The sequence below is a fragment of the Trichosurus vulpecula genome, chromosome 1, assembly GCF_011100635.1.
Source record: "Trichosurus vulpecula isolate mTriVul1 chromosome 1, mTriVul1.pri, whole genome shotgun sequence".
Classification (NCBI taxonomy): domain Eukaryota; kingdom Metazoa; phylum Chordata; class Mammalia; order Diprotodontia; family Phalangeridae; genus Trichosurus; species Trichosurus vulpecula.
Genome location: NC_050573.1, coordinates 446,267,874 through 446,283,808, shown reverse-complemented (window position 1 = coordinate 446,283,808; position 15,935 = coordinate 446,267,874). Strand labels below are relative to the sequence as shown.

The following is a 15,935-nucleotide window of genomic DNA, read 5'->3' as shown; positions in this document are numbered from 1 at the left end:
CAGTTCTTTCTCTGGAGGTGGATAGCATTTTTCGTGAGTCCTTTGGAATTGTCATGGATCATTGTACTGATCAGAATAGCTAAACCATTCACAGTTGATCATCATATAGTATTGTTTCTATGTACAATGTTTCCTGGTTCTGCTCACTTCACTTTGCATCAGTTCATACCAGTCTTTCCAGGTTTTTCTGAAACCCTCCTGCTCCTCATTTCTTATAGCACAATAGTATTCCATCACAATCATATACACAGTTTGTTCAGCCATTCCCCAATTCATGGACATCCCCTTAATTTCCAATTCATTACCACCACAAAAAGAGCTGTTATAAATATTTTTGTACATATAGGTCCTTTTCCTTTTTGTTTTTGATTTCTTCAGGATACAGACCTTGTATCAGTAAGGTTGGATCAAAGAGTATATGTAGTTTTATAGCCTTTTGGGAATAGTTTCAAATTGATTTCCAGAATGGTTGGATCAGTTTGCAACTCCACCGATAGTGCATTACTGTCTCAGTTTTCCCACATCCCCTCTAACATTTGTCATTTCAAAAACGGAGATTCTACTTAATATAAGATCTGATCCTAAGATTCATTTCAAGAATCTATTGGAGAACTTTGTTTCATTAAGGAGCCCTTTTCACAGAAGGTTTTCATCCAACAAAAATACCAGATAATAAATATAACAGCAACAACAAGCTTTTATATAGTCCTTTAGGTTTGTGATGCACTTAACAAACATTAACTCATTTTCCATCTAAAAAATGACAGTCTGTACTAAGTCCTGAACATATTGTCAAGTTAATGATAATATTGTTTGTATCATGGGTTAATAATTAGAAAAACAGACAGATTAGGAAACAAAGACAGAGAAACATATAGTAGACATAAATAAAGAGCAGCATATTACCGAGGATGACTTCCAGACAAGAAGCGGTATAAAAGAAATTGTTAAGAAGACTGTAAAAATAGGTGAGCCAGTGATGTACCAAGAAAAATGGATAATAAGTATAAAGATCACTTATGTGCTATACTAGTGTCTTTGTAATGTTTGGAGATGTGGAGAGAAGCCCCTGGGGAGGGAGGATTTTTTGGAGGACATGGAGAAGAGGGGTCACACATGAAGACAAGAAGTGGATGAATTGACATCTCCATGTGGTGATCTCAAAGTCTACATGTTCATAACAAAGTTTGTTATCTTTCCTCCTAACCCTACCTCTTCTCCAAATTTCCATTTCTTTCAAAGGTACAACTATTCTTCCAGTTACCCAGATTTGCATCCTAGGTACTATCTTAAATTCTTTTTATTTTTCCCAATTATTTATTGTTAAGATATTGTTGACAGTGTTTATGCAAAAAAGTTATAGCCATTAATTCCAAAACTAAATTTTAACTCCAAGAGTGCCTCTTTCAAAAAAAAAACCACACAGGATTAAAAATCCCATGCTGATTAATAGACTATATTCCTTGACAACAGAAAAGCAAGAAAGAAATGTCTCTATGTAAAACAGAATAGACATTCAGTTAGTTCAATCAAGATTAGGCATCCCTTAAAAATATTTATTTATCCAAGATATTATGAGTGTTTCAGTTAATCCAGTATATGCCAGAAGTTGTATTACCATTTGGTAGTGTGTGGCTGTAATGGTAATCAGGACAGGACTTTTTTTTACTGCTTTCTCTTTTTGAGTGATAAGGCAACCAAGTGCCTTTAGTGAGTCTTGCCTTTGTTTGATGGGGCAGGTAAAGTGGACCCCTTTTGGTTTTGGAGTGTTTTTCAGCACTAAGGCAATTGGGAGTCATTGATTGGAAACTGTATATGATGTGGTGCTAGTGATTGAAGAAGTTTCCCACACCCTGAATGGTAGGCCCCGAGGCCTCAGGGTCCTGAGCAGAGTATATGTGCTGGAAGGTTAGCATTTCACTTTCACTCATTGAAAGAGTGTTGGTGATGAGACTCCAGGTAGCTGATTGAAGTGCCCCACCCCAGCTTTGAAAAAACCCAGATGTCGGTGCTTCTCTCTGGTAACTATGTATGTGGTGTCTTGATCAGACTAAAGCCTATCTGTTTATATGATCTGTTTGTAATTTCTGTTTGTATTTGCTCTGAAGTTCAGGGTGCTGACTTTTGTTCCCCCTGAACTAAGTGAATGATATATGTATGTTTAATTAAAGTAAGATTGTTAACTCCTTAAAGCTGCTGTCCTTAGAAAAGCAGATCAAAGAACCTTTGTCAGCAGTCCTTCTGTGTGCTGGTGTTATTGGTCTTACACAGCCACAGTAGCTGCTAGCAACATCGTTGTAACAGTGGCTCCTCTGACTGTGTGAGAAAGGGCATCTGATGTGACTATTATGCAAATCCAAATGGGTGGAGCTATGGTCTGCTCATTAGTGTTTCTAATAACCAGTCTGTTGCCTCAGTTCCTCTAGTTGCTGATGTTTTGAAAATTTGTCATTTTTTGTTCTTTAAGGCAGAAAGCCCAAGTGAATTCATTCTCTATTCATTCATTGTCTATGGCTGTCATGGCTTATTCTGTGCCATGATTATTTGTAAATACCACTAAAATGACTTTTTAAACTGTTCTTCCTCTGACATGGCAACAAACCATCAGAAACTTCAGTTGAGTCTCCATCACAATCTCAACTATGTAGGCTCATACGAGCATAGATTCAGAGCTGGAAGGGGCCTTGGAGGTCACCAAGTCCAGCTCCCTAATTTTACAGATGAGGAATCTGAGGGTCAGAGAAGTTAAGTCCCTCACCCAGGAACATAGAACCAATAATAATAATGATAGCTGACATTTATGTAGCACTACTTGATCCTCCCAACAGGGCTAAAAGTTTGTGCTATTATTATCTCTACTTTATAGATGAAGAAACTGAGGCAGGCATAAGTTAAATGATTTCCTTAGAGTCACAGCTTGTAAGTGTCTGAGCCAGATTTCCTGACTCCAGGCTCAGCACTCTCTTTCCTGTGTTATCGAGCTACTTCTTTAAGGAAATGGTAAAGTGGGATTTGAATACACGTCTTCCTGACTCCAAGACTAGAATGCTATTATACCACAACGACTCACAAATAATCTGCATTTATGTTTGAATAATAACCTTGCCAGGATGGCCTGATACTTTTCCTTCTAAAGGCCAGATTTGAAACTTCAGGACTTTGTATATTATCATTTCAACATCGAAACTGTAGCAACTGCATTGCAAATTCTACTATGGAGATTGAAGATGCAAGATTCTCTCCCAGAGCTCACCAGTTTGGTGATATCTCTGTGTGGTTTTTTTTTTTAGACTTTATAATTTTATTTTTATTTTCAGTTCCAAATTGTCTCTGCACCCTTCCCCCACCCATCGAATAGGCAAGAAATACAAAATCCATTATATATATGAAGTCATGCAAAATATATTTCTGCATTAGGGGGAGAAGGGGGGGGGGAGAGAGAGAGAGAGAGAGAGAGAGAGAGAGAGAGAGAGAGAGAGAGAGATTGAGAGAAAGAGAATGCTTTAATCACACCCTAAGACCATCAAATTCTCTATCTCAAGATGGATAGCATTTTATATCATGAGTCCTTAGTTGTGGTGGATCACTGTATTAATCAGTATTATTAAGTCTTTCACAGCTGGTTATTTCTACAATATTGTTCTTACTATGTAGATTGTTCTGGCTCTGCTTACTTCACTTTGCATCCATTCATATAAATCTTCCTAGGTTTTTCTGAAACCATCCCCTTCATTATTTCTTATAGCATGATAGGATTCCATATTATTCACATACCATGACTTGTATTCCCCAAATGGTGGGCAACACCTCAGTTTCCAATTCTTTGCCTTGGTGACATCTTTGAACTTGACTTTCTGAGACTATTTTTGGATGCTTCTGGGAGAAAGAAGTCAGAAGGTGGTCAGCCTTGCTGGTTCATGCCATGAGGAAAAAAAGCATGGAGGGCACAGTTGAGTAGTGTGCCAGACCTCCGGGTGCTAGCTCTCTTGATACTTCTTCCATGATCCTGTTGGAGTAAAACCCCAAGGAGCAGCTCATTGTACCAGTCAGGAACTGATAAGGGTGCACTAGTGAGATTGCAGAGCAAACAGAAGAAGCTTTACTTTCTCTATACCTTACTCCCTTACCTGTTAAATGGAGATTAGTTCAAAGCTTCTATCTACATTAATCAGAAGGCTAATTTCTTCTGTCTTCTCCTTTCCACACGTGAGGATGGAGATTGGAGGAAGAACTTGATACCATTCCCCCTCAGCTGTTTTCTTACACAATTGCTCACCAGTATTGTTAGCTACCATTACTGGTGATTATTGGTGGATCAGTTCCCTTCCTTGAAATGAATGAAGAATCAGGGTGTTGACAAATCCTTTTCTGATGTGTTTAATGTTGGCAATGGGTGGACATTCAGGAAGAAGTGTTAAAGCAGAGGCAGCTAGGTGGTTCAATGGATAGAGTGTTGGGCCTGAAGTGTGACCTTGGGTAAGTCATTTAACCTCCATCTCCTTCAGTTGCCTCAACTACAGAATGGGGATAATAATAGCACCTACCTCCCATAGTTGTGGTATTATCAATGAGATAATATAAATACGTATACGTGTGTATGTGTGCATGTCTATATGTGTGTGTGCATATATACACATACTTACATACATATGACTTAGCATGGCGCCAGACAACATGTAAGCACTATGTAAATGTTAACTAATGTCATTTTGTCTATAGAGAAATAGTGGACACATTCCCCACTTCAGAATGTCTAAGGAGCATGGAAGTTCCATAAGCAAGGGAAGTGTATTGGCGTCATACTCTCAGGCAAGAAAAATTTTCCATACATGGGGGAACCTATCAGTGGAGAGAATTATGCATTCATACTTATATCTATACGTGGATACTGGGCAGGTAGGTGGCACAGTGGACAGAGGCTTGACTGGAGTCAGGAAGACTCATATTTCTGAGTTCAAATTCAGCCCCAGACACTTACTAGTTGTATGACCCTGGGCAAGTCACTTAACCCTGTTTGCCTTAGTTTTCTCATCTGTAAAGTAAGCTGGAGAAGGAAATGGCAAACTACCCCAGTATCTTTACCAAGAAGACTCCAAATAGGGTCACAAAGAGTTGAACATGATTGAAAAATGACTGAATAACAATACACATGTATATATTTATATATGACTCTACACCTGACTGAGATAAACTCTTGAGACAAAGGAAAGCCAAGGCTGGGCAGGTCCAGGCCCCCCAAAGGGTGATTGTACTGTATTGGGGTATTCAACCCCTAAATTTGCTACAAGGGTCATAGAATCACAGTAATTGAGAAGAGGAAGGGATCTCAGTATCTGTCTAGTTCAACCAAGTCGCAAAAGGAATCCTCCCCATAAAATACCCAACAAAGGGTCATCTGCATTTGAAAGATGCATCCGAGAAGGAGGAGCACTGCACTTCTTGAGACAGACCAGAATTCTTTTGGACAGCTCTCATTGTCAGGAAGATTTTACTGACATGGAGCCAAAATTTGCCTTTTTGCAATTTCTCCCCTCTGGGGCCAAACAGAACAAATCCGATCTAAATACAAACTCTTCCATATGACAGCTCTTCAAACACTTGAACTCAGCTATCGTGGTTCCCATGGGACTTCTTTTCTCCAGCATAGAGAGACCCAGTTCCTTCGACTTGTCCTCCTGTGCCATAGTTCCAAGACCTTTCACCAACCTGGTTATCCTCTAGACACTCTCCAGCTAAACAATGTCCTTCTAAACTGTGGTGCCTACAGCCAAACACAATACTGCAGCTGAGATCTGACAGAGGCAGAGGACAGCAGGATTTCATCTTCCTAATCCTGGAACCTACGACCTTTAAGTACAGCCCAAGATCATATTAGTCTTTTTGTCTGCCATATCATGTTGCTGACTTTTCATGAGTTTGCGGTTCACTAAGACCCTTAGATCTTTAAAAAGAAAGAAAAACAACTGCTGTATATCCATGCCTCCATCATTTTATGCTTGTAAGGTTGATTTTTTTTGTAACCTAGTGCTTTACATTCATCCCTTCTGGATTTCATCTTTTTAGATTCAGCCTAGTGCTCTAGCCTGACAAGATGCTTTTAGCTCCTGACTGTCATCCAGTATGTTAGCTGTGTAGCCTAGTTTGGTGCCATATGCAAAGTTGATGAACCTATCATCTATATGTTTATCTAAGTCATTGATAAAAAATTAAACAACACAGGGTCATGTACATCAGATCCCTAGGATCCTTCCCCTGGAGACCAGCTGCCGCATTGACACTAAACCATTAACAACTATTATTTGAGCATAATTATCCGACCAGTTCTGAATCCATCTGATTGCATTATCATCTAATCCATTTCTCTTCATCTTCTCCATTGGAATGGCATAAGAATTGTTATCAAAAGCTTAGCTAAAATCTAGCTAAATTATACCCATGGCATTCAACTAATAGTTTAGTAATGCTGTCAAAAAATGAAATGAGGCCAGCCTGGCATGACTTTTTCTTGATGAGGCCATGTTGGTCCTTTGTTATCACTGCTTTCCTTTCTAGATATTCACCAACTATCTCTTTAATGATATCTTCCATACAGAATTTTCCCATAAAATGCCCACAAACAGACTGGCCAAACACAAATCCAACCAAACTTTTATATGTGTTACATATGGAGGGCATTAAAAACTATATAAAAACCCATGATGGGTTTCATGGCAACAACTTATCTGACTGGTAACCAATGCAAAATTTTTTCCCCTGCTCTCTGTGTTTCCAAAATCAAAACCTTCATCTCTGAATTCCAAACAGATTGGAAAAAGTAGTTGAAAAAAAGCAACAAATGGCTGTACCTCTTCCTCTGCTGTTTGGTGCCCCCAAATGGATCTTCTCCTCCTAGTACCCAGAATCTGGGGCTATTTTCCCTCCCTGGCAAAGCATTCTTTTCTGTAATGACTTCTGAGTTTCATGAGAGACTTCTGGCTGAGGCTGACACTGGAGTAGAGGAGAAAGGATCATCCTTGCCTCTTCATTCTCACACTTCTCCCCTCCATATTTTATCAGTTGCCAGGTCTTATTTGTTCCTTTATCTTCATTCATAGCATAATCACCCTGGTCCTTAGCTTTATTACCTCTTGCCTTCACTATTGCAATAGTCATAATTGATATCACAGATTGATTTTTTTTTGAGTAGGTAAAAGAGGCCATTTTTTGCCTCATTTCTCACCTAGCCCTAATCACTGGATGGGCATTGCTTCAGACAAACCGAGACCTGGGAAAGACCTCAGCTTAAAAAGGTTGGTCTGCTATTACTCCAGTCATCCTGATCTATATCTTGCCTCTAGACCCAGATGGCTCCAGAGGAGAAAGTAAGGCTGGTGATTTTGTACAGCCCTCCCTCACTTAAATCCAATTCACTTGCAAGTCAAGACATCACCTTCCTGATGTCATTGGTCCTCTTTGAGAACGGAGGACAAACAACAACAGCCTTGTATAGGGTGTGTGTCACCCATGTGGGTTATGTGTATGTCTCCATGGGTCATCTACATGTTAGTCATTAAGAGGCATGAATAGATATCTCTGGAATCTTCTATAAGAGAGACTTTGATTACTGCCTAAACGGAGGCAACAAAAGGGATCAGAAGACTGGCCATGATGTTCTCATTTGAGATGGATTATTGCATTAGAATTTACAAACACACACATATTCCCTCAAATATTACTCTTACAGGAGAGTTTTTTTTTTAAGATTCAAGCCACTTTCTTCTCTGGTCACCATGCCTTAAAGGAGATTTAACACCCTAAGCTTTTATCTACAAACTTGACTCCTTCCCACTAAATGGTATTTATACAAAACACCATCAGAAATGGTAAATGGTAAATTATCCAAGCAGAAAGCAAACAGAAATCAGAGAAGGGATAGACTTTAGAATATATCAGGCAAGACACATTGTAAGTGAATTCTACCGCTGAGAGTCAACTATCTTAGCTCAACCAAGAGTCAAGTCTCAATCTCACTAAAGGTAAATTCCTCAAAGTCTCCAGGGAAGCAAGCTAGAAATCAGAAACATGGTGAGGAACTGAATTTCCCCTACATGTTTGCCTTCTAAAATCTGTTTTCTCTCTTCCCAAAGAGAATCTACAATCGCATACTCTTGGAGCAGGCAGCAAGAAGAAAAAATAGTTATTTTCTCACCCCAGTTCTGCATACAGTGATAAATCATTTTCTCAACCAATTCTGAGTTATGATTATGCAGCAGCAGGCAGAATGTCCTTGGGCAACTGAGTTACATTCATAATTGAGTTCACAAAATCCAGTCTCTCCTCTCTCCAATCATGCCACCAAATTAGTATTCTACAAGCACAGGCCCAATCATGTCACCCGTCCGTTGAAGAATCTTCCATGGCTCCTCACTACCTTTTGGTTAAAATAGAAATTTTCCTCTTTGGCATTTAAAACCCTTTGCAGTCTGGTTCCAGGCCATCTTTCCAGGCTAATTACATGTTCTTCCTTCTCCTCATGCACTCTGCCTTCTAGTCAAACTGGCCTGTTTGTTGTTTCCTGTAAACCATATGCCATTTCCCAACTCAGCACCTTCCCACAGGCTGATTTCTCCTCCCTTCTATTTCTGGGAATGCATTGCTCCCCTTAAATTTCAGTTCAGGCACTATCTCCTTCAAGAAACCTTTCTTGATTCCCCTGGTTGTTACTGCCTCCCACAATCACTATGTATTTTTTAATACATATATATGTATATATATATATATATACATATATTCATGTAGATATCCTACATTTGCTTAATATGTAAGCACATCATCTCCATAATGTAACATAAGCTCCTTGGTGGCAAGGATTGTCTCATTTTTGTTTTGGAATCTTGTCTGGCACACAATGGGCACTTAATGAATGCTTTTTCAGCTGGGAAACAATTTTTACAGCCAGTGCCTTTGATAAAGGCCTCATTTCTAAAATATATAAATAACTGAGTCAAATTTATAAAAATATAAGTCATTCCCCAGCTGATAAATGGTCAAAACATATGAACAGGCAGTTTTCAGATGAAGAAATGAAAGCTATAGTCATATGAAAAAAAAATGCTCTTAATCACTATTCATTAAAGAAATGCAAATTAAAACAACTCCGAGGTACCATCTCACACGTATCAGATTGGCTAACGTGACAAGACAGGAAAATGATAAATGTTGGAGAAGATGTGGGAAAATTGGAACACTAATGCATTGTTAGTGGAGTTGTGAACTGATCCAATCATTCTGGAGAGCAATTTGGAACTATCCCCAAGGGGCAACCAAACTGTGCATACCCTTTGATCCAGCAATACCACTACTAGGTCTGTATCCTCAAGATATCATAAAATAGGGAAAAGGACCCACATATACAAAAATATTTATAGCAGCTCTTTTTGTGGAGGCAAAGAATTGGAATTAATGGGATGCCCATCAATTGGAGAATGGTTGTGGTATATGAATATAATGGAATACTATTGTTCCATAAGAAATGATGAGCAGGCAGATTTCAGAAAAGCCTGGAAAAGACTTATATAAATTGATGCTGAGTGAAGTGAGCAGAACCAGTAGAACATTGTACTCAGTAACAGCAACATTGTGTGATGACCAACTTTGATAGACTTAGCTCTTCTCAGCAATGCAATTATCTAAGACAATTCCAAAAGACTCATGATGGAAAATTCTGTCCACATCCAGAGAAAGAACTATGGAGTCTGTATGCAGATCAAAGCATGCTATTTGCTCTCTCTCCTTATTTTCTTTCTTGTGGTTTTTCCCTTTTGTTCTGATTCTTCTTTCACAGCATGACTAATGTGGAAATATGTTTAATATGATTGTATGTGTACAGCCTATATCAGATTGCATACTGTCTTGGGGAGGTGGGAGGGGAAGGAAGGAAGGGAGGGGTAAAATCTAGAACTCAAAATTTTATAAAAATGAATGTTGAAAATTAAAAATAACTAAATTTTTAAAAAATTTAAAAATGGTTTTTCATTGATTAATTGATTGTACCTTTGGAGGGAGTACTAATCACTCACACTAATGAGGTCACAGATGCATCGAATCTATTGGAAATAGACTGAGGCTCTAGTCAGATCACATATGTTGAGTTCAGGTCACCACATTTCAGGGAGGAGAGTGACAAGCCGAAGTTCCTTCAGAGGGGTAATCAGGATAGTGAGGAGACTAACCATGACAAAGGAGGCTTCCTTGAAAGAACTGAGGGTGTTTAGCTTGGAAAAGAGAAGACTGAGGGATGTACATGATGGTTATCTTTGAATCCACAAAGGGTTGAGATGTACAAAAGGTCTTGGGTTGTTGGTGGTACAGCGGGTAGAGCACTGGGCCTCGAGGTAGAAGGCCCAAGTTTAAATCTAGTCTCAGACACTTACTAGCCGTGTGAACCCGAGCAAGTCACTTAACCTCAGTTCCCTAATCTGTAAATTGGGAATAATAACAGCACTGGCCTCCCTGGTTTGTTAAGAGAATCAAATAATTATAAAGTCCTTAGCGCAGTACCTGGCAAACAGTAGGTGCTATGTAAATGTTAGCTATTTGCTCTATTTGGCCCTGGAAAGAAGAACTCAGAGGAATTGATCGAAATTCACAGCCCAACTCAAATGCCCTCTCTCCTACAAAGCCATCCCTGATTCTCACAATCAGATGTTTATTCTCCCTCCTCAGAATTTTCATTGTTTTTCTCTTTTATGAAGTTATCATATTCTGCTTTGCATTATAATTATTTGTGTATATCATAAGAGTACCATCTGCCCCACACAGGTTAGGCTAATTTTTCCTTAAAAGGTATTGAAACCATCCTTGAAACTTACGGTCCATGGGACTAAAGTTTGAACCACTGATTTGGCTTCATGGGGGCCTAAGTATAAAAAACAGCCCACAAGGAGTCAATGGCCTCTCCTACAGCCCTAACCAACCCAGAACCTTGGAAAAGGTGGGAGCAAGGAAGCTGTGGCCAAATGAATGAATGCCGCATCTTCGCTGAATATCCTTTCCATGTTACAACAGAGTAAATTGACTTTTGCTAGCTGCTAAGTAGTTTGTGAGTATCTCATTTTGTTCTACTTACAAACCTGAACCCCTAGAACAGCCTGAGTCAGACCCGACCTAGAAAGTATACATGGCTCACCTCCTTGAATGAGCATAAAGAGCCAGGCGATCAGTGCTAGGCTTATAAGGCTAGTGATGTTTATTGAAGAACACATACATTCAAGCGGAAACCTGCCATTTTCTGGTCTATCCTCATTAGCCCTGACATAGCAGCCCCATTCAGCAATATCCTTGAACTTTGGGCACCTCTGAAATAAGGTATATGTTGATGTGGGTAGGCGGAAATCATTCTACTGGTTCAAAGTCTCCCTCAAAGGGAGATTTTTTTTTATGTCCTGAAAGAGGCCAAATGGAAAAATACTGTCACTAGTCTTACGATTTCTCCTGGGTCAGTCTTATGCAAGGTACCTAAGGCAGAAAAAAGGAGCTAAGAAGGATTTATGACCTGAGGAATCTGGCCTCCGAGAGGGATCATGAGGAGTTAAGGACAAATGATGCCTGACCCACTAGGGATCATGGGCTCAGGCCTTCCAAGGCAATCCAGGGGCTAGTTATCTTCTGTAGCCTTCTACATTCCCCTACTAGACCTGAGGCTCCTCAAGGGTAAAAACCGTGGGCTTACTGGGACCCCTAGGTGGTGCAGTGGATAAAGCACTAGGCCTAGGAGTCAGGAAGATCTGAGTTCAAATCCAGCCTCAGCCACTTACCAGCTGTATGACCATGGGCAAGTCACTTCACTCTGTTTGCCACAGTTTCTCATCTACAAAATGAGCTGGAGAAGGAAAAGGCAAACCACTCCAGTATCTTTGCCAAGAAAACCCCAGCTGGGGTCATGAGGAGTCAGACATGACTGAACAACAACATGGGCTTACTCAGCTCTGCGTCTTCCTCAACAGCTAGCACAGAGTGTTGCACATCTGGGTAGGAGGAGAAGTCTCTTTTTTTTTTAAGAAAGGAAACAGAATCTTTAATGAAAATGAATTAAAAACAATTTACATACATATCGTTTACAAATCTAAGACAAATGAACATAGGATGAAATAAAATACACACATGGTTACATTCAAAACTTAGTGATATGAAAATATTTGTTTAGCAACATACGTGAACATTTTCTTAGTTTAACATAGATTACGTTAATTTTCTAACTCTTACCAGATAATATTTAAATGCCCATTTCCTTCAATTATCCTATTCTGAAATTTTTCACATTTTCATGAGAAATATTTAGACCACAATAAAGTTCTTATCTCATAACATATAAATTGTTCTGAGGAAAAAAGATCAAAGAGTTATTCTAAAAATTTATGCTACTTCCTATTTTGTCATTATATCTTCCTTCATTTCATTTTGACAGTCACACACTATTATCCTGTAACGAGAAAAGCTTCTTTAAAATAAAATGCCGCCACCCCTGATTATTACTTATTTTCATGGTCAGTATACTAATGTGAAATGTAGTAACGTGAAATCTGTAAGCAACGTGAAAATATGTAGCCACCGATTATGTGATAATCTCTATCACATTAGAACAAGCCTACAAAACAATGAAAGCAACAATGATACCTATTAATCACAGAATAAAAAGCACAGGAACTCTCTGTGCCAAATCTTACCCATTTAAATATAGTGCAGTCCTCAGTGCTAAAGTGAATGTATATAAATAGAAGCATCAGAAAGTAATGAAAAACTTCCTTTTTACTTCTAGCTCAATAGCAGTAGGACCTAAAGTATCCTACATAATTCTTAGCAATTATCTTATCCATATCACAAACTAAGCTGCCTTTTAAAGTGCTCGACTTATCTAAACTAAATAGAGGAGTAGTTTTCTACAGCAATACGTTCTGTGCTGCTCCCCCCAGCTAGTATGAACCGTAATTTGAAATGAGCATAAGGTTTCCAAGAACAGTATCCATATTCTTCAAAATTGGCAGAAAACAGCGAAAGATGTATAACTTTTGCTTAGAGTGGCAAAAAAAGGATCGCTTCCAGATATGAAGATAAAGCAATTATGGTTTGTCAGAGGAAGTCCTGCTTTGTATAGGGGGCCCAAACAAACAAAAAACTAAGGAATATCAGATTTAAAAATAAAAAACACATCAGTAATATTTGGCAAGTGCTGGCGTGATGTTATTGATAATTGGCTTCCACTTCCATTTCACTAAAAAATAAAACTCGTGTACATGATTAAGATAAGCACAAAAGACTTATTAGTCTTTTCTTTTTAAACACTCTACTCCTATCATGGTTTAGGTACAGTTGACAGGCTCATAGGAGACAACAGGTAATAAAGGAAAATTTAGAATTCGATAAAAAATTCTTACTGTCTCGTCAAGCTTTTCCTTTCTAATATTCTTATAAGGGCATGGATACTCAATGAAGAATTTTCTTAAACTTTTCCAAAGAAAACTTGTTATTAAATTATAATTAGAATTGTGAAATTAATACTTTTTAAAATAAAAAGATATTTTAAAATAGACCTGAAGTTTACACATTTCTGAAAATCTTCCAGCTAATAATATGACCATGATAATTATTTCAAGTCCATACTGCCAGAAGTATGGAGTTCTTGTTTTTTGAGGTATTGCTGTTGGAAAAAAGCTTTCCCACATTCATATGTACTGACCATAATAGAACAAGCAGGAGCAACTTTAATTAACCAGGGAATTAGTCCTGCAAATAATCCAGAAATGCCATGTTTAGAAACAATCTGTTTCATAATGTCCCATGTTGATGTGGGTAGGATGTGTAGACCTCCATCTTGAGGAGTTTCATATCTTCAAAGTCTGGTTTGTTTTTGTGTTTTTACGATATCAAATGGTAAAGTCGCAATAGATGCAATAGAACCAGACATTGCCCCTGCAGTAAAATTAATCCCAAAAGTTGGCTCACATTTGTCAGAGTTTTTGCAAAGCCACTTCTTAAACACTTCAAAGTTATACCAGTACATTGCTGAGAAAGGTACATCTCTCATAACAGTAGAACTCTAACCTTTCCAGAATGAAATCCAACCATCATGTGATAATTTCTGTCTGACAAACAGTTGTAATTCCTTATAAGACAATGCCTTGGATTGTATTTTGGGTCTAATCAACTCTAAGAGACTTATTACAGTTAGTTACTGCACCTAATCTGGCCACAATTCCAGCAAAAATTGGTATGTAGGCTTCATCTTCTACTTTAGACTTCATAAATGAAGATAATTGGTCATAACATGTAAAATATATAACTGTAGCAGGAACTGCCATCATTAGTGTAGGGGGAAGACCACTCCATAAGGATTTTATGCCCTTGTTTCAAATAATTTTCAAAAAGGCATCCTTAGGGCCCAGTAGTTTGGAGTCACTGACCACCCTGGGCAGCCCTCGGAGTCAGGAAGGGCCCAGGTGGTAGGGGAGGCCACCCTACCGGGAGCACAAGTCTTAACCTGTTATTTCATGCATGTGGGGAACTCCCCACAAAGAAATTTCCTCTACTCACCCAGATCAGCAACTTACCTGTAATCTATAGTTTTAGAGCATTGCCTGGGGCCCTGAGAAACTTATTGACTGTCTCAGGGTCACACAGTCAGTACCAGTCAGAGGCAGGACTTAAACCCAGCTCTTCTTACCTCCAAAGCTGGCACCCTATCCACTATGGTACTTAATAAATATTCCTTGGCTTGAACTTACTGAATTGGGTATTTTCCTGTGGACAAGCAAGGCTAGTTTCTACTCACTTTCTGGAGTTAATTACAGTGACCTGCATCCCAGGGTTGGTGGGGAGGGTAACTAGAAATTGTCAAGTCCATTGCAATCAGCAGGAGTCATTTCCTACCACCAGGCATTATGTCTTATTATTGTTAATAATCATAAAAGTGAAAGGAGCTGGATCCAAGAGGTCCCATGGCAACCCTAACTCTACTCTGTTCTCCCTCTCCCTGTGTCAGACTCCTTCATTGTGATATTAAGTGGCACTCATCAACCTGCCAGATTATTGGGCAAATATTTATTTTTATAAGCTGGCTTAAATACGCAGCGCTGGGATAATGCTTCTTTATCTAATTGCTCTAAATGATCACAGTCCTGGGCTCTGGTAACATGTGGAAGGCTCCCAGAATACCAACCAATCAGCTTTGGTCATTATTCACAGGAGTGAAGTCTTCTCAGATAGAAGTCCAAAAAGAAGGCCATGGCGGTGCAGATTTAGTCTTACAGTGTGTCAGTACAAATAGGTGGGGATGATGCACGGGGCTGAATAAGGTCAAGCATCCCCTAAAAAGAGTAGAGACAGAGACACTGTTAGAGTAATACAGGGGAGCGGAAAGAAAAAAATGAGTCAGTAAAGGCCCTTGCCCTATTTGCAAAGGGAAGACCTTTGAGACTTTACTATGGAGAACAAAAGTGCACATTTATGAAATTTAGATGTTTGAAGGGCATAAGTATAAATTACTCTCCCAAGTCAGAGACTCAGCATCAAAATAGCCCGAGCATTATATATATGCAGCCACTTATATATCATAATAATAATAGCTCACATTTACTTGGCACTTTAAGGTAGGCAAAATGCCAAACATACAACATCTCATTTGATCCTCACAATAGCCCTGTAGGTGCTATTATTACTCCATTTTACAGATGAGGAAAGTAAAGACTACGTGACTTGTCCAAGTTCACATAGCTAGTATCTGAAGTGGGATCTGAGCCCCAGCTTCCTGACTCTAGCTCCACCATTCTGTCCACTATGACACACTGCCTGGTATAGAGGGGCCATTTACTATAGGAAAACCCCCACTACTGGAATGGTGGCAATAATAAAAAATTAATCCATAGGCTCAACCTTGTACATTGGGAAGGGTGAAATTTCCT

The 15,935-nt window shown here is 39.0% G+C and overlaps 1 pseudogene; it reads right to left on the bottom strand.

Moving 5' to 3' along the window:
• Nucleotides 1–13,621: 13,621 nt before the first annotated feature.
• Nucleotides 13,622–15,935, bottom strand: part of LOC118839688 — an 81,071-nt pseudogene continuing 78,757 nt past the window's right edge.